We start from the raw sequence: 25896 nt of genomic DNA, 5'->3' as shown, positions 1-25896 counted from the left end.
TTGGAGAGGGGAGGGACTTCAATGCCATAGAGTCCAATTATTGCCTGGAGATCAGCTGTAATAGTGGGAAATCTCCAGCCACCACCTGGAGGTTGGCAACCCTACTCACATACCACTATTATGTGAGATAGCCCCAGGTTTTGTGTGTGGTTGAGAGGGTTTGTACATGAGCAAAACAACCCACGTTAGCTCAAATTTAAGAAGGTTTGAAGGATGTTAACATCAGTGATCAAATGGTGGGATCTCTTCTTGGAGTGGAGAGGAAGTAGAATGAAAAGGTGACGGTCCTCTTTGTTAAATGATGCAGGGCTACAGAGAAGCATGCCTAATTAATAAAGCCAGGCCATAACAATCTATCTTGCTGTAGAGAGCTCTTACATCCCAGCCCTTAATGGAGATAAGCCTTTCCCTTTCCAATTGAGCCCATCCTCATGAATAGCGGGAAGCTGGCCGGGTGATGGAGAGATGAATAGCTACTCTGTGCGTGATGGCTCAGAGTCATCATTAAGCTTCCATCGATCAATTATGTTCCCCCAAAGTTTATTAATGGTCCCGTTATCTAGTCTTAATGCTGTGGTACTAATGTTTAAGAAGGTGTTCTGCAGAGCATAACAGGCCATAGCAGTGACACAGCCCAAGTCATTTTTGCCAATTATTTCTCAGGAGGTTTACATAGTAGAAGAAGATATTAGATAAAGGCCTTCTGTGCTTTGTCAGGGAGATCTTTTGACAAAGGAACTTCCACCCTACAACCCTTTGTCCGTGTACTACCAGATATTTGTAGACAGTAGAGCAGGGGGTAGTTCTTCTCCTTGCCCTTTTCAATAAAACATAGTTTTATATTTGACATTGTTATTGGTGCACAAGAAGAAAGTAGATTCCTTTGTAATGTGGTGTTGGAGGAGAGTGTTATGGATACCGTGGACTGTCAAACAAAAACAAATCAGTGGGTTCTAGATCAAATCAAGCCTGAACTGACCCTAGAAGCTAAAATGACTAAACTGAGGCTATCACATTTTGGTCACATTATGGGCAGACAAGAGTCAGTGGAAAAGACAGTCATGCTAGGAAAAGTTGAGGGCAGCAGGAAAAGAGGAAGACCCAACAAGAGCTGGATTGACTCAATAAAGGAAGCCACAGCCCTCAATTTGCAAGACCTGAGCAAGGCTGTCAAAGATAGGACATTTTGGAGGACATTGATTTCATAGGGTTGCCATGAGTCGGAAGCATCTTGATGGCACTTAACACACACATTGGTGCACAAGCCAGGAATCAACACAGTATGTGGGAGATGCAGTGCTGCATTGAACCGGGTAACCAGTTGTAGGGTGGGGAGGGGGACTTGGGCATGTGATGTCAGCAACATTGCCAACGTCACTATTTCACTTCCAGGCATGACCCAGAAGTGACCATGGATAGCTCTAGGAATCACCAGAAACTCTATGGTAAAAACCATAGAGCTTCCAGTGATCCCTAAAGCTACACATTGCCACTTCTGGGTACTAGCACAGAGGTTGTCATATTTTGATTATGGTCTCAAGCAAGGATGTGCAAAACCTTCCCTGTTTATTATTTATTTATTTATTTATTTATTTATTTATTTTTACATTATTTATAGTGCAACCCTGTGCAACCCTGCACAGAAAAGACCTCTTGAATGATTCCTGGTAACAGATGGGCAGCCAATGGAGCATCTGCACAATGAGAGTAATATACATGCTCCATCTTATAGGGTTGCCAGGTCTCTCTTCACCAGCGGCAGGAGGTTTTTGGGGCAGAGCCTGAGGAGGGCGGGGTTTGGCGAGGGGAGGGATTTCAATGCCATAAAGTCCAATTGCCAAAGCGGCCATTTTCTCCCGGTGAACTGATCTCTATCGGCTGGAGGTCAGTTGTAAGAGCAGGAGATCTCCAGCTAATACCTGGAGGTTGGCAACTCTATCTATCTAACTCCCAATAATAGCTGAGCCACAGCATTTTTGACTAGTTGGTGTTTCCAAGTTGATTTTGAGGGGAGGTCAGTGTCTGTTGTTTCTATGGTAATTTCTTCCTTCCTTGCCCAAGCATAATGTTTTGGACTGCAGTCACAGATATGTCATTTTTGTAATGCTAGGGTTTTCCAAGTGGATGATCTGTATGCGGGTCGACATCCTGACATGCATGCATCATGTTCGGTTCAAACTGCTGACTTCCTTGCTGCTGCTTGTTTCCCATCCAAGTGCTGCCCGGTTTTGCTATTGCACAGATGCAGGGCAAAAGACCAGCTATTGCAGTTCCATCTCCTTTCTGTGCAACTAGATGCATTCTAGCTTGCATGATAAATCATCACGACTGCTTGTTTCCCACAGATCTGGGGCAACCCTCTGAAAACGTGCTCCTTTATTCTGCACGCTTAATTAGAGCTGCAGAGAACCTATTTTCATGCTAAAAAAATGAAGAACCACACTGTATCCCTCATCTCAAGAATTACCTAAAAGTTCACAATTATCACATCATGGAACGTTAGCGAGAAAATGGACCGTTGATGCTATCATTTCCCCCCTGCCTTCAACAGGGTTGGAAAGTGAAGATCCTAAGGAAACTTAGCCGTTCTGTAGGCACGTTCCACAGTCTCTCTGAGTAACGGCTCCCTGCTGTGTTGAAGCAGCACGCAGAGCTCTCATGCCTTCGAAAATCTCACTGCTGCAAATGAATAGCAGGACTGCCTCTCTTTTAAAATGAGTAACACTCTCTTCTTTTTTTGCCTTCGTTTAGTTTTGATATCGTACCAAGTGATTTCAACAGTGGGTGGTTTCAGCCGCCGCCGTTAAAGTGGTTTGCTAGTGGGAACGGCTGGCTGCTAGCGTGGCCCCATTGGCGGGTGGGGTGGGAGTTCTGACAGCCCAGGCGGGCCCAGTCTGATCAGATCTTAAGCAGGGTCAGCCCTGGCTAGTACTTGAATGGGAGACCACCAAAGAAGTCCAGGGTCACTATGCAGAGGCAGGCAATGACAAACCACCTCAGTTAGTCTCTTACCTTGAAAACTGTATGGGGTCATCATAGGTTGGCCGCAACTTAACAGTACATTCCACCAGGGAATTCTGAATTTTACTGATAACTATTGGCTTGGATCCAGTGATGAACAAATAGAAACATTAATCAGACTTAGCACAATTCCACTTGTACAGGATCTTGTGAAACTCACATAGTGCTTCCCAGTCTCTCTTCACCACTGGGGGGAGGTTTTTGGGACAGAGCCTGAGGAGGGCGGGGTTTGGGGAGGGGCTTCAATGCAATAGAGTCCAATTGCCAAAGCAGCCATTTTCTCCAGGGGAACTGATCTCTATCGGCTGGAGATCAGTTGTAATAGCAGGAGATCTCCAGCTAGTACCTGTTGGCTGGCAACCCTCGTTAAACTGCATATATCTGAAAATGTTGTATACTATTGTTTTAGATGATCCAAAGTCCAGATAATCTAGGCTGCTATTTGCATATCAATCCTGCTGACGTGGAGATGCACAGGAGGAAAATCTGGTAATTCAGTATCCATGGCCCATTGTGCTATTATTGGAATCTTTCTTGCTCACTGCCCTTCCTTCTGTGCGCTCCTGAGCTTTCGCTTCATGCAGCGAGAACACAGATCATTCTCTGAGTCAAGCAGTAGAGCCTCTTTCCCGTGAAGCTCTGGGCCCAAGAACTATTTGTTATGAATTAGTACAGAAAGCTTCAGTGAAAGGTTTAATTATGTCAAAGGGAATGCGATGGGCTGGAAGCTCCGTGCTCCCGAGACGGAGTGCGGCACATAAGCAGCCAAGGAACCTGGTTGCTTGCTTCAGCCGGCAGCTCATAAATGAATGGTGGTAATTCCAGGCTCAGCAATCTGTCCGAGAGGTTTTATTATGGTTGCCAATGGCCAGACGGGGGTCCTGGGATTACAACTGATCTCCAGACTGCAGAGATCAATTCCCTTGGAGAAAATGACTCCTTTGGAAGGTGGATTCTATGGCATTATTTTGTATTATTATTTTATTCAATTTGTATCCCAGCCTTTCCTGGCAAACCTAGCTCAGGACAGCTTACGACATAATAAGACAATCGATATATAAATTTATGCGTTTAAAACAAATGGTTAAAACATATCCTAATCCTAAACGGATATAGTATAGTTAGGGTTGCAATTTACCCCTGGAAGTGCCACATCACGACAGGACGCTTTAGCACTCAAACTAGTTGAGTGCTAAAACGTCCTGTTGCAATGCAGTGCTTCCAGGGGTAAATTCAGAAGTGATATAATTGTGTCACACGCAACTGCGTGCACAAGACCCACCCAAAAAACCTCCCGCCGGAGAAGAGAGGGAGGCATGCCAACCCTAATCTACATCCTAAACTATGCCCTAAACTACATCCTATTCTATTCTACCCTGCAGAGGTCCCTCCCCTCCCCAAACCCCAATCTCCCCTGGCTTCCCTCCCCAAATCTCCAGGCATTTCCCAACCCAGAGTTGGCAAACCTAGAGTTTATACTAAGATACTCTGTTTGGTGTTGGTCTTAAGCACACCTAATATAAAACCAATTGCTTAGGGTAAGAGATTTCAAACTCTGTCAATGGGAATGATCAGAAGCACTTGATTCTGCTCTGTAAAGATTTCACAGAGCCTGGGGTGGATGGATTTCATGCTGCCCAAACCTGCAGTAGATTGTGAAATGTAGAATGGATTGCACAGAGAAACCGAGGAAAAGCCGGGGCTGTGGCTCAGTGGTAGAGCATCTGCTTGGCTTGCAGAAAGTCCCAGGTTCAATCCTCGGCATCTCCAGTTAAAGGGACCAGGCAAGTAAGGAATGTGAAAGACCCTCTACCTGAGACCCCGGAGAGCCACTGCCAGTCTGAATAGACAATACTGACTTTGATGGACCAAAGGTGTGATTCAGAATAAGGCAGGTTCATGTGAGCAAAGGGTGTCCTAGGTTGGGATGAACCTAAACCAGGCTGTTGTGTGTGCATCCGCAGAGGAGGACTCTGGGACAGCAATAGGGTGATGGCACCATGGATCCCTTACTATGTCACATGCCTAAGTCCATAGTGGAGAGGGGGATGCAGAAATTCAACCTCCCCATGTGCTATGGACCCCTTCCGGACCCTGCCCGGGGAGCATTCAGCTGGTACTTGCTCCAGCTATGCTCTTCCCTCTCTTTGTTCCTCTCTCTGTCTTCATTCCATGCCCCTCTCCCTGATAGGAATGACTTACAAAAGGTAATGGGGCCAAAGACCTCAGTTAACCATTCTGCTCACCAGTATGTGCATGTGTGTATGTAAAGGGCCATCAAGTTGCAGCCAACTTACGGTGACCCTATAGGGTTCTCAAGGCAGGGGACTAACAGAGGTAGTTTACCATTGCCTGCCTTTGTGGCCCAACCCTGGACTTCCATCATGGAAGAGCCAGAGAGTCCGCGTGGTGTAGAGGTTAAGAACGATGGTTTGGAGCAGTGGACTCTGATCTGGAGAACTGGGTTTGGTTCCCCACTCCTCCACATGAGTGGCGGAGGCTAATCTGGTGAACTGGATTTGTTTCCCCACTCCTACCCATGAAGCCAGCTGGGTGACCTTGGGCAAGTCACAGCTCTCTCTCAGCCCCACCTCCCTCACAGGGTGTCTGTTGTGAGGAGGGGAAGGGAAAGTAATTGTAAGCCAGTTTGATTCTTCCTTAAGTGGTAGAGAAAGTCGGTATATAAAAACCAACGCTATGGAATTGAAGTCCTTCCCCTCCTCAAACCCCGACCTCCTCAGGCTCCACCCCAAAAACCTCCCAGCGGTGGTGAAGAGGGACCTGACAACCCTAATACCCCCAAACATAAAATCTGAAAAGCTCTATCCCCTCAGACAAATCTTAAAAGTCACAAAATGCCTTACAGCCGAGGTTCAGCTCCCCCTCCCCAGCGCTAGCCCAGCTTATTTCCACCACCAAACCTGCCTTTCTCCTTCCCAGCACGACATTCCCAAGATCAGAGAGACACAAGGAGCTGCAGGGACGACTGGAGGGGGGTGGGCTCCTGGGAGACTGGCCCAGAGGCAGGAAGAGACAAAGAGGAGAGATGTCTTTGTTGCAAACCGAACTTTCAAAGGAGGCCAGGGGAAAGCCGAAGCCCTGGAGGGGGAGAAGAGAGCGCGCACAGCTGGCTGCCAACCAGCAAGGAGAGAACCGAGGGAGGAACACTTCGCTGGCAGGGCGAGCTCACACTGGGAAGGCATCCAGAAAAACCCCTGGCGTGGAGGGAAGCCATTGGCTAAGGATGAAGCAGAGAGCGCAAAGTGGCATGAATAAGATTCAGACCTTAAGCCCTGACTGTTCCAGTCACTTTATTCTTCCACTTCTTCCCTTAGACAGCTGAGACCTGCCAGGAGGGTTGCCAGGTCCCTCTTCGCCACTGGTGGGAGGTTTTGGGGGGGGGGGGAACCTGAGGAGGGCGGTCAGTTAGTCTTAACCACAGCAATCTCTCTTTTTCATCGCAGTCCACTCTGTTTTATAGAATCATAGAGTTGGAAGGGACCATCACGGTCATCTAGTCCAACCCCCTGCACAATGCAGGAAACTCACAACTACCTCCCCCACACACCCCCAGTGACCCCCTACTCTATGCCCAGAAGATGGCCAAGATGCCCCCCTCTCATGAACTGCCCAAGTTCTTAGACTCAGCATTGCTGACAGATGGCCATCTAGCCTCTGCTTAAAAACCTCCAGGGAGGGAGAGCTTACCACCTCCCGAGGAAGCCTGTTCCACCGAGGAACCGCTCTAACTGTTAGAAAACTCTTCCTAATGTCTAGATGGAAACTCTTCTGATTTAATTTCAACCCGTTGGTTCTGGTCTGACCTTCTGGGGCAACAGAAAACAACTGGGCACCCTCCTCTATATGACAGCCCTTCAAGTACTTGAAGATGGTTATCATGACCCCTCTCAGTCTTCTTATCTTCTTAACTAGGCTGGTGCGAGTTACTGGTTGCAGCAATTGCCATGGGATGCTTTTTGGGAAGAATAGTGCATAGGAAGTATTTTAACGAAATACATCAACAAAGTCATAAATAAATAAAAGGAGTACCGAGGCTGAACTGCAAGACCACCTGTGCACAGCAGGTTCCAGTGAGCCACAAAGCCTCTGGGATGGTAGTTGCCTGTATTCATTGGCATGCATCTTAGTACTCCACTAATCCTAGTGTGCAGTGCCACTACAGTTGGAGAAAGGCTCAGGCTGGAAAATAGGGCTGCCAGCTCCGGGTTGGGAAATAGCTGGAGTTTTTGGAGGTGGAGCCTGAGGAGGGCGTGGTTTGGAGAGGGGAGGGCCTTCAGTAGGGTACAATGCCACAGAGCCCACCCTCCAAAGCATCCATTTTCTCCAGGGGAACTGATCTCTGTAATCTGGAGGTGAGCTGTAATTCTGGGAGATCCCCAGGCCCCACCTGGAGGCTGGCATCCCCACCTGTAGAGGCTTTATTTAATTGGAGAGGCCACGGATTGAAACTGGGACAGCCGGCATACCAAGCAGATGCTCTACCACTGAGACATGGCCTTTGCCAGATATTGTCAAAACAGCATGCCATCCAATCAGGGGGGGGGGGGGACCTCTCACAACTGTTGACGACTCGGCAAAGTAAGAGCAGCAACAGAACAGGCAGTAGCGGCATGTTAAAGATGAACATGTTTTTATTCTATAAGTATGGTTCAATACGTTTCTGTGGATCACAGCTAGGGTTGCCAGGTCCATCTTCGCCACCGGCGGGAGCATTTTGGGGCAGAGCCTGAGGAGGGTAGCATTTGGGGAGGGGAGAGACTTCAATGTCATAGAGTCCAATGACCAAAGCGGCCACTTTCTCCAGGTGAACTGATCTCTGTTGCCTGGAGATCAGTTGTCATAGCAGGAGATCTCCAGCCACCAGAGGTGGCTTCCAGTAGGGTTGGGAACCCTACTGGAAGAACTTCCTCTTCCTGAGGTAGGATGCTGCCCACTGGTGTGAATAAGTTAGATGTCTGAGTTAGGTGCCTTGATGTCCAAAGATACCTTGATGTCCCTTCCTTCAGACCTTGGTCATATATTACTATAGCAGTGCTGACCCTCTTCTAATTTAAGTGAAATGGAAAAAAAAGATGGAGTGACCTCTCCAATATGGACTTGCTTGAAGCCATAGGTCTCTGGAAGGCCCCGCTTGGGAGACTGGTTGGTGGTTACAAATAGTATATTCTGCTACAATACCAAAGCTATGCAGCATCCTTCTGAAAGAGGCTCTTTTGTCCCAGTTCATAGTTACCATGTGTAAGATGGTATGGAACAACACATTACACTGGGGTTGCCAGCCTCCAGGTGAAGAAGAGTTGGTGTTTATATGCTGACTTTCTCTACCACTTAAGGAAGAATCAGACCAGCTTACATTCACCTTCCCTTCTCCTCCCACAACAGATACCCTCTGAGATAGGTGGGGCTGAGAGAGCTCTTAATAGAACTGTGATTAGCCCAAGGTCACCCAGCTGGCTTTGTGTGTAGGAGTGGGGAAACAAATCCAGTTCACCAGATTAGTCTCCGCCACTCATGTGGAGGAGTGGGAAATCAGACTCCACTGCTACACCATGCTGTAGGTGATAGCTGGAGTTCTCCTGGAATTACAACTGATCTCCAGGTGACAGAGATCATTTCACCTGCAGAAAATGGCTGTTTGGAGAGTGGACTCTATGGCATTATACCCCATTGAAGTCCCTCCCTTCCCCAAACCCCACCCTCTTCAGGCTCCACCCACAAAACCTCTAGGTGTTTCCCAACCCAGAGCTGGCAAGCCTACATTACACGCTGCCCATACTACCCCGAGTAAGTGCATAGCCAAAGCCTTCAGATGTTTGGCTTTCTATGCAGATAGAACTACCATCATAGTTGTCTAGGGTTGCCAGGTCCCTCTTCACCACCACCAGGAGGTTTTTGGGGCAGAGCCTGAGGAGGGACTCATTTGGGGAGGGGAGGGACTTCAATGCCATAGAGCCCTATTGACAAAGCCACCGTTTTCTCCAGGTGAACTGATCTCAATCGGCTGGAGATCAGTTGTAATAGCAGGAGATCTCCAGCTACTACATGGTGGTTGGCAACCTTATGATTGTCGACTTCTGCCCCTCAATGCATTCTGGGAGGAGGCAGCAAGTCAGGAAGGATCTCAAGTCTCTCTTGGCAAGTATCTGCACTTCGATGGCCGTGGAGACTTGCTGACATTTTGAGAACTAAAATTAGCAGGCCCTTTTAATGGCAGATATTCAAATGCATCACCTCCAGCTATTTTAGAGGGATCGTCTGACTACAGGCGGAACCTCTGAAGGTGGCAGGAAGGTGAACTGAAAACCAGCTCGCGGAAGATTTCAGCCACTTTATTGTTTCTAGATTGAATTCTGGTCCATTAAGCAAGGGTTTTTAATTGGGTAATGCGATTTCAGAAATACTGTGAATAATACGTTCATTACCTCTATTATCCAGGAGATGATTACCCAGAAAGCTACGGAGAGAAGGTATTAAATGAGAACTCGTTTGTTGCCTTAAATACCTTTTCCCTGCTTCCCCCACCTTCCGCTGCCTTGTTATAAATCTTTAATCGCAAGAATACGGGGATCTTATTATGCAACTCAAATATGTCAAGTGCCAGATGAGCCGCATAATTCTGAAGGTGCGATTCATTTCCTGGTCACCCTGAGGTGGTGCAGTATAAAACAAAGCGATTACCTCTGCCCCAGCACCTATGAACAAATTGAAATGAGGGGGCTCCCAATCTGGGGAAGTACGGAGGGAAGTTCTAGAGTAGCAAGAGAGTGAGATAATCTAGCTTGAAACTGTCATATATGTACATACGAAGCTGCCTTGTACTTAGGGTTCCCAGCCTCCAGGTACAAGCTGGAGATCTCCTGCTATTACAACTGATCTCCAGCCGATAGGGATCAGTTCATCTGGAGAAAATGGCCACTTTGGCAATTGGACTCTATGGCATTGAAGTCCCTTCCCTCCCCAAACCCCACCCTCCTCAGGCTCTGCCCCCCAAATCTCCCGCCGGTGGCAAAGAGGGACCTGGCAACCCTACTTGTACCCTACTTGTACTGAATCAAACCACTGCGCCCTCAAAGTCAGTATTATCAACTTAAGACTGGTAGCAATTTTCTGTGGTTTTAAGTAGAGGTCTTTTCCATCATCCTTTCACATCCCCTTTAAACTAGAGATGTTGGGGATTGAACCTGGGGCATTCTGCATGCCAAGCAGATGTTATACCTAGGGTTGCCAACCCTGGGTTAGGAAATTTGGGGGAGGGGAGGAACCTGAGAAGGACATGGTTTGGGGATGGGCTTCAATGGGGTATAATGCCACAGTGTCCACCTTCCAAAGTGACCATTTTCTCCAGGTGAACTATCACCTGGAGATCAGTTGCGACCTCAGGAGATCGCCAGTCACCACCGGGTGACAACCCTAGATATATCACTGAGCTATAGCTCCTCCCCAAATAGAGCAAGCTATGCACCAATGGATCATTCCCCAGCAGGGGTTAACCCGAGTGTGATTGCAGGCACTCAGAAGAGGAAGGGATAGAATACTGTGGTAGTATCTCAGTGATACATTCAGGAGTTCCATTAGGCTCCTAAAGCCACTGATCCTATTTACCTGCCACTCTTCTTCTGTAGCAGTACTGGTAGAACTTGCTGGGGGTGGAGGAAGGAAGAGTCTCCTTCATGCTGCAAATTGGGGCCCCAGAATTGTTTGCCTAAGGTCACTCATGCAGTTTCTTCTGGGCCAAAGGAATATTTGAAGTTGGGGTCTCCCAGAATACAGCCCAGTCTCTTCCAGCACAGGCTACTGAGAAACATCTGTTTGTGTTCCAGAAAGCGTACATAGGATTGCAGCCTAAATAGGGTTGCCAGGTCCCTCTTCGCCACCAGCGGGAGGTTTTTGCGGTGGAGCCTGAGGAGGGTGGGGTTTGGGGAGGGGAGGTGCTTCAGTGCCATAGAGTCCAATTGCCAAAGCGGCCAATTTCTCCAGGTGAACTGACCTCTATCGGCTGGAGATCAGTTGTAATAGCAGGAGATCTCCAGCTAGTACCTAAGCCTGACGCAGAGGGGGCACAATGCCCACAATAAAGATTATCTATCGTTTTTAGGGTTAACACTGAAGTGGGAAATTCCAAAAGATTTGGGGATGGAGCCTGGGGAGAGAGAGTTTCGAGAGGTGAGGGGCCTCTGAAGTAGAGTTGCCAACCTCCAGGTACTCGCTGGAGATCTCCTGCTATTGCAAATGATCTCCAGCCAATAGAGATCAGTTCACCTGGAGAAAATGGCCGCTTTGGTAATTGGACTCTATGGCATTGAAGTCCCTCCCCTCCCCAAACCCACCCTCCGCCCCAAAAACCTCCCACCGGTGGAGAAGAGAGACCTGGCAACCCTACTCTGAAGGGGTAAATGGACATAGAGGCCACCCTTTATAGTTCTCATTTTCTGAAGGGGTACTAATCTCTGTAGCCTGGAGATCAGTTGTAATTCTGGGATGTCTCCAGGCCCCACCTAGAGGTTGGCAACCCTACTGTCTAAGACCAACATACTGGCTACATGAAGTGCGGAATATACTGGGGGGGGGGTGCCATTTGCTCGGAATCTCTGCAGGGGAGCTCTGGAAAAGCCCTGCCAGCCAGCTGATCTTCGCTTTCTTTCCTTGCAATCAATGGGAAGTCCTATGCACTCGAACTTAAGCAATCAGCCCCTTGCTGCCTCTAATTACATCTGCAGTTTTTGTACTGCCCCTGAGGTTTTTTTTTAAAATTCTACACAAAGATTTAATGAAAGTCAGACATCCACTCTTCGGGTCCTAGGAAGTGCTGAAGAGAGCAGGTAACGGGAGAGCAGCTGTTTTGAGATGAGCGGGGAAGCAGGTGTGATCTAGGCATCCTGGTAGCCAGCCCACATTTGGGTGATTTCTCTGTTTCCCTGGTCTTTGGATAGCTTCCTAATTGTCCTGACGCTGCATCTCCACCCATGCATTTCTCTCTTCTCTGCATTAGGACAGAAAGAGCCGTGTGTGAATTAATTCGAAGCAAAGCGCCATTAGCTCTGTTGCATGACGATGATTCTTTTTTTTCCTTCAGGGGAAAAAAGGTGAACGTTAAAAACATAAGAAACGCCATGCTGGATCAGACCGAGGCCCATCAAGTCCAACAGTTTACACAGTGGCCAACCAGATGCCTCTAGCAAGCCCACAAGGAAGACAACTGCAGCAGCATTATCCTACCTGTGTTCCACAGCACTTAATATAATAGGCATACTTCTCTGATCCTGGATAGAATAGGTATGCATCATGACTAGTATTCGTTTTGACTACTAGCCATGAATATCCCTCTCCTCCATGAATATGTCCACTCCCCTCTTAAAGCCTTCCAAGTTTGCAGCCTTGTCTCTTTTATTGGTGGAATGCTATTTGGTGGAATGCACTGCTTCGGAGCATGGTGAAGTCCCTGTCTTTGGAGGTCTTTAAGCAGAGGCTGGATGGCCATCTGTCGGGAGTGCTTTGATTGTGGGATCCTGCATGGTGGGGGGAGGGTTGGGGTCACTGTGTGTGGGGGGGGGGAGGTAGTTGTTAATTTCCTGCATTGGGCAGGGGGTTGGACTAGATGACCCTGGTGGTCCCTTCCAACTCTATGGTTCTATGACTCTATGATTGAAGTTCCACCACACACTGCATTGGTCAGGCCGCACCTGGAGTATTGTGTGCAGTTCTGGAGGCCTCACTTTAAAAAAGATGTGGAGTGGAGCGGGTGCAGGGGAGAGCAACGAGGATGATCAGGGACCTGGAAACCAAGCCCTACAAGGAAAGGCTGAGGGAGTTGGGAATGTTTAGTCGGGAGAAGAGGAGGCTGAGGAAGGACATGAATATGCTCTTTAAGTATTTTAAGGGCTGTTTTGTTGAGGAAGGCAGGGAGCTGTTCCTGTTGGTAGGAGGGGATAGGACTCACAATATTGGGTTCAAATTGTGGGCGGAGAGGTACCAGCTGGACATTAAGGAAGAATTTTTTCACATTAAGAGTAGTTCAGCAATGGAATCAGCTACCTAGGGAGGTGGTGAGCTCCCCCTCACTGGCAGTCTTTAAGGAGGGGCCAGACAAGCACTTGTCAGGGATGCTCTATGCTGATCCTGCATTGAGCAGGGGGTTGGACTAGATGGCCTGAATGGCCCCTTCCAACGCGATGATTCTACTATTCTATTCTATGATTCTTTTGCACATCAAAGTGTTTTAATTTTGGCGGACTGTTACTATGGCCAACCTGTCACTTTTATTCTGTACATAAGGTTGCCAACCTCCAGGTACTAGCTGGAGATCTCCTGCTATTCCATCTGATCTCCAGCTGATAGAGGTCAGGTCACCTGGAGAAAATGGCTGCTTTGGCAATTGGACTTGATGGCATTGAAGTCCCTCCCCAAACCCCGCCCTCCTCAGGCTCCACCCCAAAAACCTCCTGCTGGTGGCGAAGAGGGATCTGGTGACCCTATCTATACTTTATATATCTCTGTGTGTGTGTGTGTAAAGTGCCTTCAAGTCGCAGCCGACTTATGGCAAACCCTTTGGGAGTTTTCATGGCAAGAGACTAGCAGAGGTGGTTTGCCAGTGCCTTCCTCTGCACAGCAACCCTGGTCTTCCTTGGTGGTCTCCCATCCAAATACTAACCAGGGCTGACCCTGCTTAGCTCCTGAGATCTGACGAGATCAGGCTAGCCTGGGCCATCCAGGTCAAAGCTTATATATCTATACATACACACACACACACACGTATGTATGTATGTATGTATGTATGTATGTATGTATATAAGCAAAAGATCTTCAGTTTCTCAGGCTTTAAGAGAACAGCTGGCAGGGGGATCTCATTCAAGGCCTCTTCCTCCTTCCCTTTTAAAACCGGGCAATAGGAAGAACCGTCTCTTGACCTGCTACCACAAAGGCTTGATTCCCCCCCCCCTTAATTTCGATAAAGCTACATGTTAAATCCCCGCCGATTACTCTGTGCGCTTTTGTGATTTGTGCCCCGCAGGCAGGAGGGCCCCTGAGCCCACAGCAGTGGGTAAAATAAATTACCAGGCTTCTCAGTTGCCTTGCGGGGAAGGCGACGCTCTCTTCCGCGGGGGGACCGAACAGCCTCTGTGTAGTCGCTCCAAGCCGCGGGGGCCTCCCTTCTCGGGAAAAGACATCTGCCACCGATTCGTTCGGTCACCAAGTCGCCTCCTCCCCCCCCCCAGCTCCTCGAAACCACAAGAAGGCCGGGGTGCAGGTGCGCACGCTTAGCTCCATGCCAAGGCCTTCGCCGCACAGTTGTGAAGACACAATGGCCAGCACATGGTCTCTGTGTGAACCCCTTACTCTCTTTCCCCCCCTTTGGCCTTTTTAAAGCTCTCCCCGAGGAGTCTCTGCTTGACAATAGCCACCGAAAGAAGCCGCGGCCCCCTCATTATGTTTGCGTCGCCAAAAGAAGCATCTGTTTAAGGTCCTAGTGCTTGAAGTGGCTCCATTCAAGGCGCCGTGGCAGAACTTGTTCCTTTTTAATTGCTCGCTCCTTTGTCGGGGTGGGGGGAAGAGCGCAGCGCGCTTTGTGTGCCGAAAGGAAATCAAATGAAGTTTATCCTTGTTTAGCAAATATTGTGTAGGGCCACTTCTCCTGAGTTTTCGCTTTCCACTTCTCACTTTTGTCCCTTGACGCTTGTCTGATTTATAATTAAGTGCCTAAAGATGATGACAAACATTGTAAAGGCGCTCTGATTAAATTGATACCCCCCCCGACTCCAACCCTGGCTTAGCGGGACTGATTGCGATCCCGACTGAATGGGGAATTGTTACAGTAACATGATCTCTGCTTCATATTATTTCTGTTGCAATCTGGTACTGTGCAGGGAATACGTTTGAGGGCCACTGATTACAAGAACAGTCCCGTTTGCCTGGTGTTTCTCCCGGATAAATCAATGCCCTGGTTCTGTCTTTTGGGGAGGCTCTCTGCTTTTGTTTAGTTTTTTAAACTATTTAAGAACATAAGAAAGGCCCTGCTGGATCAGACCCAGGCCCATCAAGTCCAGCAGTCTGCTCACACAGTGGCCAACCAGGTGCCTCTAGGCCCTTTCTTCAAGTAAGATATCATAATCCCAAGATGTCATCGTTCCGCTGTACACCACATTGTTCAGGCCACAGCTGGAGTATTGTGTGCAGTTCTGGAGGCCTCACTTCAAGAAGGATATGGATAGAATGGATCTGGTGCAGAGGAGAGCGACGAGGATGATCCGGGGCCTGGAGACCAGCCCTACGAGGAAAGGTTGAGGGAGTTGGGAATGTTCAGTCTGGAGAAGAGGAGGTTGAGGGGGGACAGGATTGCTCTCTTGAAGTATTTGAAGGGCTGCCACTTAGAAGAGGGCAGGGAGCTGTTCCTGTTGGCAGCAGAGGATAGGACTCACAATAATGGGTTTAAATTGCAGGCAGAAAGGATATTAGGAACAATTTTTTTTACAGTGAGAGTAGTTCAACAGTGGAATCAGCTGCCTAGGGAGGTGGTGAGCTCCTCCTTACTGGCAGTCTTCAAGCAGTGGCTGGACAAACACTTGTCAGGGTTGCTCTAGGCTGATCCTGCATTGGAAAGGGGGTTGGACTAGATGGCCTGTATGACCTCTTCCAACTCTATGATTCTGTAAGTACAGGGCAGTACAGAAAATTCTTATCAAAGGCACTCTCAATTGCACAAAATTCAAAGCCCAGCAGATAGAACCAACAAGAGAATGATCATCTTGGAAAAGGCCTCCAGAACAAACTGGCTGTACACCCTTTTCTAAAATGCGGTATAGTGGTTAGAGACTAGGGCCTGGGTTCAAATCCCTACGTGGCCATGAAGCCCACTGGGTGTCCTTAGGCCAGTCACAATCACCCTATCCTACTTCGCAGAGATGTTATAAGGGTAAAAATAATTTGATGGTGTTTAGAGTCCGCCTTTCTCACTGAAGCTCAAGGAGGACTATACACTTTAAGTCAATACAGCCAACAGGACGGGACACCCAATAAGCGGTGTAATGGGATTAGGACGGCAGAAATTTGAGATCAAGCATAAACCTGAAATAAAGCATAAAGATTAACAGGGCATGTTAAATGATGCAGAAATTACATAGCAGGATAACACAGGGAAAATAGGAAACAAGGGGCTATGCATGCTACCCTGAGCTCCGTGGAGGAAGGGTGGGAGAAAAATGTGACAGCTCGTCCTAGAAATGTAAGGTCTTTTATGCATGGCTGTTTCCCTCGCCGTCACCCCTCCGACAACTTCAGGTCTTTGTTTTTATAACACATGCTGTTTGCGGCCGTCAGAGGTCTCCTCCTCTCCCCCTGCATTTCCCCGCATTTCGCCTGCGTTTTCAGGGACCTGTTTTAATCACAAATTTGAAAACACAGTAGGAGAGCATGGCGACCTCTGATGGTCGGAAACAGCAAGCATAATCAACACCCAAAGGTCATTTATGCACGGTTGCTTTACCTTCCTTTACTCCCCGTTTCAGCATGGATCAAATTTTTCAGTATGCGCGATACCTAATTCCTTGGAAGCTCAATGCTGTTTCAACGCAAAACGAACCCGGCTTTTCCCATTCCTCTTCTGGCCTGAATTAAACCGTTCATCCTGGCTCATTCCGGACTCACAGAGCGTGCATACTCCATTCTTGGGTTGAGCTTCCCCACACCATCATGCCCCACCCTTTTCCAAACCCCTCTTCAAAGCAGCATGCAGGGGAAAACAGAAAATTGGCTTCTCTCACAGCCAATCACAAAGCAATGTGTAAAGAGGCAGGGATTCAAGTGCTTCCTGCTTCCTGAGAACTTTTTCTGAGCAAAAGAAAGGCTTTTTTAAAAAGAGGCTTGGATTTCTTTCCCCACCTTCTTTTAGATTGCTCCATTTTTTGTTTTTTTGTTCTTTAAATACTTTTTTATGCGGCAGTTGGGTCTGGGGGAAGGAAATCTCTCAGGGTGAGTACCGCGAAGTCAGACAATTACAGAGTAGCATTTAAAGGGGTGAGACTTGATTTGAACTTGGGAGACTGCTTCTCTGTATTCATGCCTCCATTAGCACACAGTTTCGACCCTGATCATTCCAGCCAATGCATACAGTTTCCCCCAACCCGGGTTACTTTGATCCTGGCTGAAACGGGGAACATGGGAGGTTAAAGCAACCATGCATAAATGACCAAAGACACCCAAAGACATTGGAGGAGTGACGGTGAGGGAAACAGCCATGCATAAAAGGCCTTGGAGAGATGATGACTCTGATAAAATCCGAATTGGAGGCAAAACTCCAATTGATTCAGGGGCGGGTTTGGGCAGCGTAAGCAGCACAGATGCAAACATCCATTTTCAGGTTTTTTCCCTACTCAATAATTCATGTTTTGCAGCTTTGCATATAGTTCATACATCAGAGTGATCTGTTGCAGAATTGACGCAAATTCCCCACCCTCTTTTCTGTAATGATGCCTGGCTGAACCATTTCACCTCTATACACTTGATGCTGCCTTCTCCTGAGTCGAACCATTGGTCTACCAAGGTTGGTCTCATCTACTTGAGCTGGCAGTCGTCAACACATGAAGCTGCCGTATACTGAAGCTGACCATCAAGGTCAGCCTTGTCTACTCAGATTGGCCATGGTTCTCAGGTGGTGGTCCTTCTCATCATCTACTTTCAAGTGGAGATTCTGGGGACTGAACTTGGGACCTTCTCCATGGCAAGATATTTGGAGATGGAGCCTGGGGAGGACGTGGACCTCAGTGGGGTAAAAGGCATAGTCATATTGTGGAACTCCTTGCCCCGGGATGTGGTGATCGCTGCCAACTTGGAAGGCTTTAAGAGGGGAGTAGACATGTTCATGGAGGAGAGGGCTGTTCATGGCTACTAGACAAAATGTATACTAGTCATGATGCATACCTATTCTCTCCAGGATCACAGGATCATGCCTATTAGATTAGGTGTTTGGAACACAGGCAGGATAATGCTGCTGCAGTCATGTTGTTTGTGGGGTATTCATGGCTGTTAGTTAGAATGGATACTAGTCATGCTGCATACCTATTCTCTCTAGTATCAGAGGAGCATGCCTATTATTTTGGGTTCGGTGGAACAAAGGCAGGATGGTGCTGCTGCACTCGTCTTGTTAGTGGCTTCCTAGAGGCACCTGGTTGGCCACTGTGTGAACAGACTGCTGGACTTGATGGGCCTTGGTCTGATCCAGCAGGGCCTTTCTTATGTTCTTATGTGGGCTTCCTAAAGGCACCTGGTTGGCACCATGTGAACAGACTGCTGGACTTGATGGACCTTGGTCTGATCCAGCATGGCTTTTCTTATGTTCTTAATAGAGTCCACCCTCCAGAGCATCCATTTTATCTAAGGGAGCTGATCTCTGTAATCTGACGATCAGCTGTAATTCCCGGGGGATCCCCAGGTCCCACCTGGAGGCAGGCATCCTTAACCTTTGAAAATGACACTGAGATCTTTTTAGGATTAAACTTACTGACCTGCATGGAGGCCTGACAGCTTGTAGCCCCAGTCTTCTTCTTACAGAGACAATTTGAGCAGGGTATTAAAATTTAAAAAAGCTTCGATTCTTCCTTAGTTAAAACCTAATAAACTTTAAAAGGGGGAAAGAAAACAGTTCATTTGAAATTTGTTTACAAGTTGAAAAGGGCAGGTGGAGGGGGGAGAGACGCAAATGGAGGAGAAGCCCAGAAAATTAAGGCAGGAAATAATAATAGATCTTGGTGGCAAAATGAGTTAACTTTTCACCCCCATACTTACTTGGGGGGAGGCTTGTTTTTAATTTACCATTCTCATTTGTTGATTTCAGGCTTGTCAGAAGCTTCGGTCGAGGTCTTCGATCTTGTGACGGTCATGAATTTTAATGGCAGAGCCCCATGCCTCTTGACACGGCTCTCCGGGAAGGGCCCTGCTTGCCAAAAGGGTGCCGCATCTTTGACTCGGGAGCTGTCAGAGCTGCGGCCATCACGGGAAAGGCGGGTCGGCGCTGTCTGCCCCCCCACCCTCGGTCACTCTCTAAAATGGCAGAGACTAGATTAACTCCCAGGCAATGACAATGAGCGGGAAGGGTGACGATGACTAAAGTATCAGGAAGACATTACGACAGACATCATGCTAGGATGTATTGGGTATCTTTTCCTTCTCTCCTGTCCAGATTTTGAAAATCTAGTGCTGTTCTAATGGATAATATAATAAACTCACAGCCACTATGGCCAAAACACAAAAGTAAGTAGTAAAAAATAATTAATTAATTAATCAAAATTGCAAGGCAGGATGTGTGTTAGAATCATATATGGGAATTACTTAGAATCATAGAGTTGGAAGGGACCACCAGAGTCATCTAGTCCAACCCCCTGAACAATGCAGGAAATTCACAACTGCCTCCCCCCACACCCCCAGTGACCCCTACTCCATGCCCAGAAGATGGCCAAGATGCCCTCCCTCTCATCATCTGCTTAAGGTCATAGAATCAGCATTGCTGACAGGTGGCCATCTAACCTCTTCTTAAAGACCTCAAGTGAAGGCGAGCTCACCACCTCCCGAGGAAGCCTGTTCCACCAAGGAACCGCTCTAACTATTAGAAAATTCTTCCTAATGTCTAGACTTCAATATACCAAATACAACAACAATGAGAAACATCTGTCTAAGTGCAACGACTATAACTGAAGACGACACAATTGTATCAACACAATAAGCATAAAAAACATATAGAACATAAGCATAAAAAACATATAGAACATATAGAAGTTTGTGGTTTGGCCATAGTGGCTGTGAGTTTATTATACTAAAGATTTTTAAAATCGGCATGGTGGGGTCCAGCTACTGCTCAAATTTCAAATGGAAATTTGCCGATGGATGGCGGGTAGGTTTCCAAGTCCTACCTGGAAGCTGTCAACCCTGCATGGGCGGGGGGGGGGGGTGTGTGTGTCATACTTGTGGCACAAACTTCAAAATGTAGCAGTGCACCCTAAAAGTATGTTCAGAGTAGACATAAAGTTATTATAAAAAAAACCACATCCACCCACAAACACAGATTGGGTAACTGTCGAGTTAAAGTAATAACAATCACAATAATTTATTTTGCGGGATTATTTCCAGTGTACTTTTCAGGGAGTATTAGTTGTCTTTCTCTCCCTGAGGCTCCCAAATGGATGCACAGTTCCTTTAACTCAGCAGAAGACAAATCCCAGACAACAACAGAAAACCAGCAGCAATTTCATTTTACCAGACCAAATTTAAAAGCCTGAGAAAAATGAAAAGGGTGGGTGTTTTGTACTTTGGTACCAGAACTCCATTAAAGAAGTAACCTACTGAGCCTTCTTGAGTGGCTCCATCATGGTGAAAATCCTACCTATCACACAAGTTTTAAATTCTTGGGGAGAGAGGGTAGTCTATATGGGGGAAAGCATCTCTCTCTCTCTCTCTCTCTCTCTCTCTCTCTCTCTCTCTCTCTCTCTCAGAGCAAAGCAGAAGATGAAACATTGAAACACCACCACCTTGGCTATTTTCTCACCAGCACTCATATTGCCCCTTAGCTGTTTACTTTCACCACTGCACCTTTGTAATAAATTGCTTATTTTCCAATGAGCAGGTTGAGTAGATGGAACACAAGCATACACCAGCATCAGTAGCCATCATCATAACCATTTTCATTTGCCATTTGGAGACCATTTGGAGAGCCAGTGTGGTGTAGTGGTTAAGAACGGTGGTTTGGAACAGTAGACTCTGATCTGGAGAACCGGGTTGGTTTCCCCATTCCTACGCATGAAGCCAGCTGGGTGACCTTGGGCTAGTCATACTCTCTCAGCCCCACCTACCTCACAGGGTGTCTGTTGTGGGGAGGGGAGGGGAAGGTGATTGTAAGTTGGTTTGAGTCTCAAGTGGTAGAGAAAGTCTGCATATAAAAACCATCTCTTCTTCTTCTTCCAACGTCTCTTCCCCAAAGCCGAGAGCTGATCTTGGCTTTCTTCTGTCTCCCCATTGTAAGAGGGTCTTTCTAAGAAGCCCAGGAGGCATCACCTTTGCATATTCGAAACATGCCCAATTGGAAGCAGATGCCAACGTTTTAGGATAACCTTTAGCTTGAGATATCCTGATATTTTGTGAAACCTCCCAACATGTTGTGATTGGCTCTGCCCTACAAATATGGCCTGTGGCTTAACTTGCCAACTCCGTTGATTCCTCTTGATCGTCTTCCATGCCTGTCATTAAATCCTGATTGAAGAATGTGCTGTCGAGTCGCAGCCAACTCATGGCGACCCCATCCATGGGGTATTTAAGGCCAGAAAAGAACAGAGGTGGCTTGCCATTGCCTTCCTCCACATAGCAACCTGGTCTTCCTTGGTGATCTCCCATCCAAGTACTGACCATGGCAGACCCCGCTTAGCTCCCAGACAAGGTCACCCAGCTGGCTTCATGCATAGGAGTTGGGAAACAAACCCAGTTCACCAGATCAGAGTCCACCACTCCAAACCACTGCACCACGCTGGCTGATAAAGTAGCAATGGAGAATACTAAGTAATACTGTGTCGAAAAGTCAAGCGTTATGTGTACATCTGCAAATAATGGCCACAACTGATAGCTTTTTTTAAAAAAAGTATTTATCTCATTTCCTCCATATCACAGAAAGACACCTAGTTGAATGCTTTGGCAACATGTAAATTTATTTAAATGCAATGGTTGTGCGACCAAAAATTCTTTAGTCACTTGACAGCCCTTATGTGAAATGCTTTGAGTACTTAAGGGAAATGCTATATAAATGCTAAGTATTATTGTTATTCTGTAGTTGGGTTAGCCACGGAAGCGTTAATATAATTGCAACCACATTATACATACTGAGTATCCAAGAGATTAATTCTAAAAATGCCTCCTCTTGCATCCACATATTCTTTGTCTGTTTTTATTTTGTCATTATTTTTCCTCTTCTTTGGCTTTACAGCATACAAGATTGCCATGGAACTTTTGGGGAATTCTGAAAACACATATAACTCCTAGAATAAAGTAGGCCCTTTTGCTGGAAATTACAGAATTTAAGTTAGGGACGCTACTGAAATTTACAACATATTTGAATTTCCCTTCTCCATTGTCTGAATCAAATCTGTGAGTGTTTCCGTGTCTTCACGTTCCCTGCTCCCTCACATGACATTCAAGCACATTATTTCTATGCTGTTTAAAGATTTTTTCATATTGTAGATGATTGGCAGACAGTGTAGGGTTGCCAACCTCCAGGTACTAGCTGGAGATCTCCTGCTATTATGACTGATCTCCAACCGATAGAGATCAGTTCACCTGGAGAAAATGGCCGCTTTGGCAATTGGACTCTATGGCATTGAAATCCCTCCCCAAACCCTGCCCTCCTCATGCTCTGCCCCCAAAACCTCCCACTGGTGGTGAAAAGGGGCCTGGCAATCCTAAAACAGTGCCTTAAACAAAACATACAGTGGGTGAAATGAAAAGACCCATTCTAAAAACATACAAAAATAAAGAGTAAGGAGGAAAGTGCCTGACCTGGGTAGCCCAAGCAAGACTGATCTTGTCAGATCTCAGAAGCTCAGCAAGGTTGGCCCTGGTTAGTACTTGAACATGAGACCACCAAGGAAGTCCAGGGTCACTATGCAGAGGAAGACAGTGGCAAAAGACCTCTGTTAAGACTCTTGATTAGGGTTTCCAGGTCCCTGTCGATACAGGTCTTTCAGTGAAAAAGGCTTTAAGCAGGCCAGCTGCATAGACCATGTGTTTCAGCATTTCAAGAATCAAGCTTATTACTTCAGAATTAGATTCATAAGCATAAACCCTTTTTGCACCAAAGTATTGCTCATGCTTAAGAAGTGGGGGGTGGTGCTGGCTGCTTCCTGGTTGACCTCCAGTGGAACTGTAGTGTTCTTCGGTTTCCTAAAGCTCTTGTTCCGTTCTCTTGTGAGCTCCAGAAATATTCCCTTTTCTCTTAGCGTAGACTCAAGACTGTTGTGTTGGGAGAATAGCCCAATACCGCTAATTCAGCTCAGCGAGTAAACAGAGACTCTTTCTTTACAATACTGTTTGGAAGATCCAGGGGGAAAGTTAAGGCTGTGGAAACAATTGAGCAATTTCCTAGCTTCTCCTGCGTCCATTACAAAAGCGGCATGCTGCGAAACTGCAGTAAAATGACCATAAAAACAAACTTTTGGAGAATGCAGCAAGACAGACCACAGATTTCCCTGCCAGGAAATCTCAGTTATGTTTGCAGCAGCTGAATTGTGTGAAAGGGTCCATTCGATTCACTGCAAACTTCTTGGTAGGTGGGGTTTGCAGATATGGCTTGCCAATCAGCGGGAGATGGCGGGGGAGGCAGGAACGTAGGGGAGAGCCATTGTCATCCCCGCATGATGATGCAATTTCCTGTGTGACCCAGAAGCGATGACATCACACTGGGGCATAGGGTTGCCGGGTCCCTCTTTGCCACCGGCTGGAGGTTTTTGGGGGTGGAGCCTGAGGAGGGCGAGGTTTGGGGAGGGGAGGGACTTCAATGCCATAGAGTCCAATGGCCAAAGGGGGCACTTTCTCCAGGTGAATGGATCTCTATCGGCTGGAGATCAGTTGTAATAACAGGAGATCTCCAGCTATTACTCAGAGGTTGGCAACCCTAGATGTAATGGTGCATGTGACCCAGCATGCCACCCAGGTCCACACACCCCAAACTCCCGTTGGTTGCCAGGCATGGCCAAGTGACCCTACTAAATGTAGGGTCAAGTAGGGTTGCCAACTGCCAGGTAATAGCTGGAGATCTTCCTCGGGAGGTGGTAAGCTCTCCTTCCCTGGAGGTTTTTAAGAAGAGGTAAGATGGCCATCTGTCAGCAATGCTGATTCTGTGACCTTAGGCAGATGATGAGAGGGAGGGCATCTTGGCCATCTTCTGGTCACTAGGGATGTGGAGGGGGGAGGTAGTTGTGAATTTCCTGCATTGTGCAGGGGGTTGGACTTGATGGCCCTGGTGGTCCCTTCCAACTCTATGATTCTATGATTCTATCTCCTGCTAATTCAACTGATCTCCAGCTGATAGAGATCAGATCAAATGGAGAAAAATGACCGCTTTGGCAATTGAACTCTATGGCATTGAAGTACCTCCCCTCCCCAAACCCTGCCCTCTTCAGGCTCCGCTCAAAAAATCTCCCGCCAGTGGCGAAGAGGGACCTGGCAACCCTATTGCCAAGCGCACTGTGGTGGCAGGCAAAACCTCACCAATCTACCCGGCTGCCCACTGACCAGCTGAGGGATGGCGAGCAAGCATGTACCTGCACACCGCACCCCATCCCTTCCGGTTTACACCCGGAAGTGCCGCATCACAACAAGCCTTTTACCCCTCAAACTGGGAGTTTGAGTGGTAAACGGCCTCTTGCGATGCCACTCATTTGCTTTGGCACGGCCACGCGTGGCGATCTTTGCCTCAGCTCCAACCCAGAAAACCCCCGCCGGAGTAGAGGGGGGAACTTGGCAACCCTACCACCATAGTTTCAGAAAGGCATTGTTCCATAACAGCTAAAATGTGGTGACTGGATTCTGGCCGAGAAAGAATTTGGTGCTGTTTCACGTTGCCAGGACTCTGAACAGGGAATCCTTAATATTGCGTCTGGGAGAGAAACCCCCAAAAGTCCCATTCGCCCTGCTCCAGGAATTGCTGTAAGGAAAAGTCTTTCTCCATCGCAGACTGTTAATATCGGCAGGCAGTCGTTACCAGATTTCAAACATTCCCACAATATCTTGCTAGGAAAAAGCTCTAAGGGCTATAAACCAAACGAAAAAGAAAATGTCTCTCCCCCCCACCCCGCCCCCAGGTAAGGCATTCAGCTTGATAAGTTGTTTTGCCTTCTTCCAGATGCATAGAAAGGTCCTCTGCAGGGGCCATGCATAGGGCTGGCAAGCTCTAGATTCCTGGGGTTCATGAAATCGGTGGGCTTGGGGAAAGCAGCAGTTGACGTGGCAGTTTTCCCAGACCAAAGTGCTGACTTGTTCCATCTGTTGTCTTCACGCTCCTCCTCTCTCGCTTCGGTCTGAGACTTTGTCCTCTCTCCCCTGCTGCTGCTAATTCCAAAATTATGTTTGCAAAGATTTCTTCCCCACCCACCCCCTTACCCAATCCATTAAAGTGTAGTTCAAGGATAGATGCAGACAATACATGCTTTTAACTTAACTTTGATCTTGCTGTACCAACAAGATTGGGCAGAAGAAGAAGAGTTGTTTTTTATATGCTGACTTTCTCTACCACTTAAGAGAGACTCAAACTGGCTTACAATCACCTTCTCTTCCCCTCCCCACAACAGACACCCTGTGAGGTAGGTGGGTCTGAGAGAGCTCTAACAGAGTTGTAACTTGCCCAAGGTCACACAGCAGGCTTCATGTGTAGGAGTGGGAAAACAAATCCAATTCACTAGATTAGCCTCCATGAGGGACTTCAATGCCATAGAGCCCAATTGCCAAAGCAGCCATTTCCTCCAGAGGAACTGATCTCTTATCAGCTGGAGATAAGTCGTAATAGCAGATCTCCAGCTAGTACCTGGAGGTTGGCAACCCTAATCATGGCATCTTCCTGGAACATCATTGCTGCCTAAGTTGTGGAGGACAAGAAGGGTTGCCAACCTCCAGGTGGGCAGTAATCAAACAGCGGCTTACAAGTGCTAGTCAGGAGTGTGGAATTCAAAATATAACACAAGACAATTATTTCCAAAATAAGGAAAACATACAATTGCAATTCTTGCTATTAAAGGTGTATATTGGAAACAATTTCAAAAGTCACAATTCTTGAGCAAAGAAATGTATATCACAATTGGTCTGATTCAGACCCCAATTCCTAGCATAAAGCTTTAC

Source organism: Euleptes europaea, chromosome 4, assembly GCF_029931775.1.
Source record: "Euleptes europaea isolate rEulEur1 chromosome 4, rEulEur1.hap1, whole genome shotgun sequence".
In the NCBI taxonomy this organism is placed as follows: Eukaryota; Metazoa; Chordata; class Lepidosauria; order Squamata; family Sphaerodactylidae; genus Euleptes; species Euleptes europaea.
Note: the sequence above shows the minus strand (reverse complement) of the source record.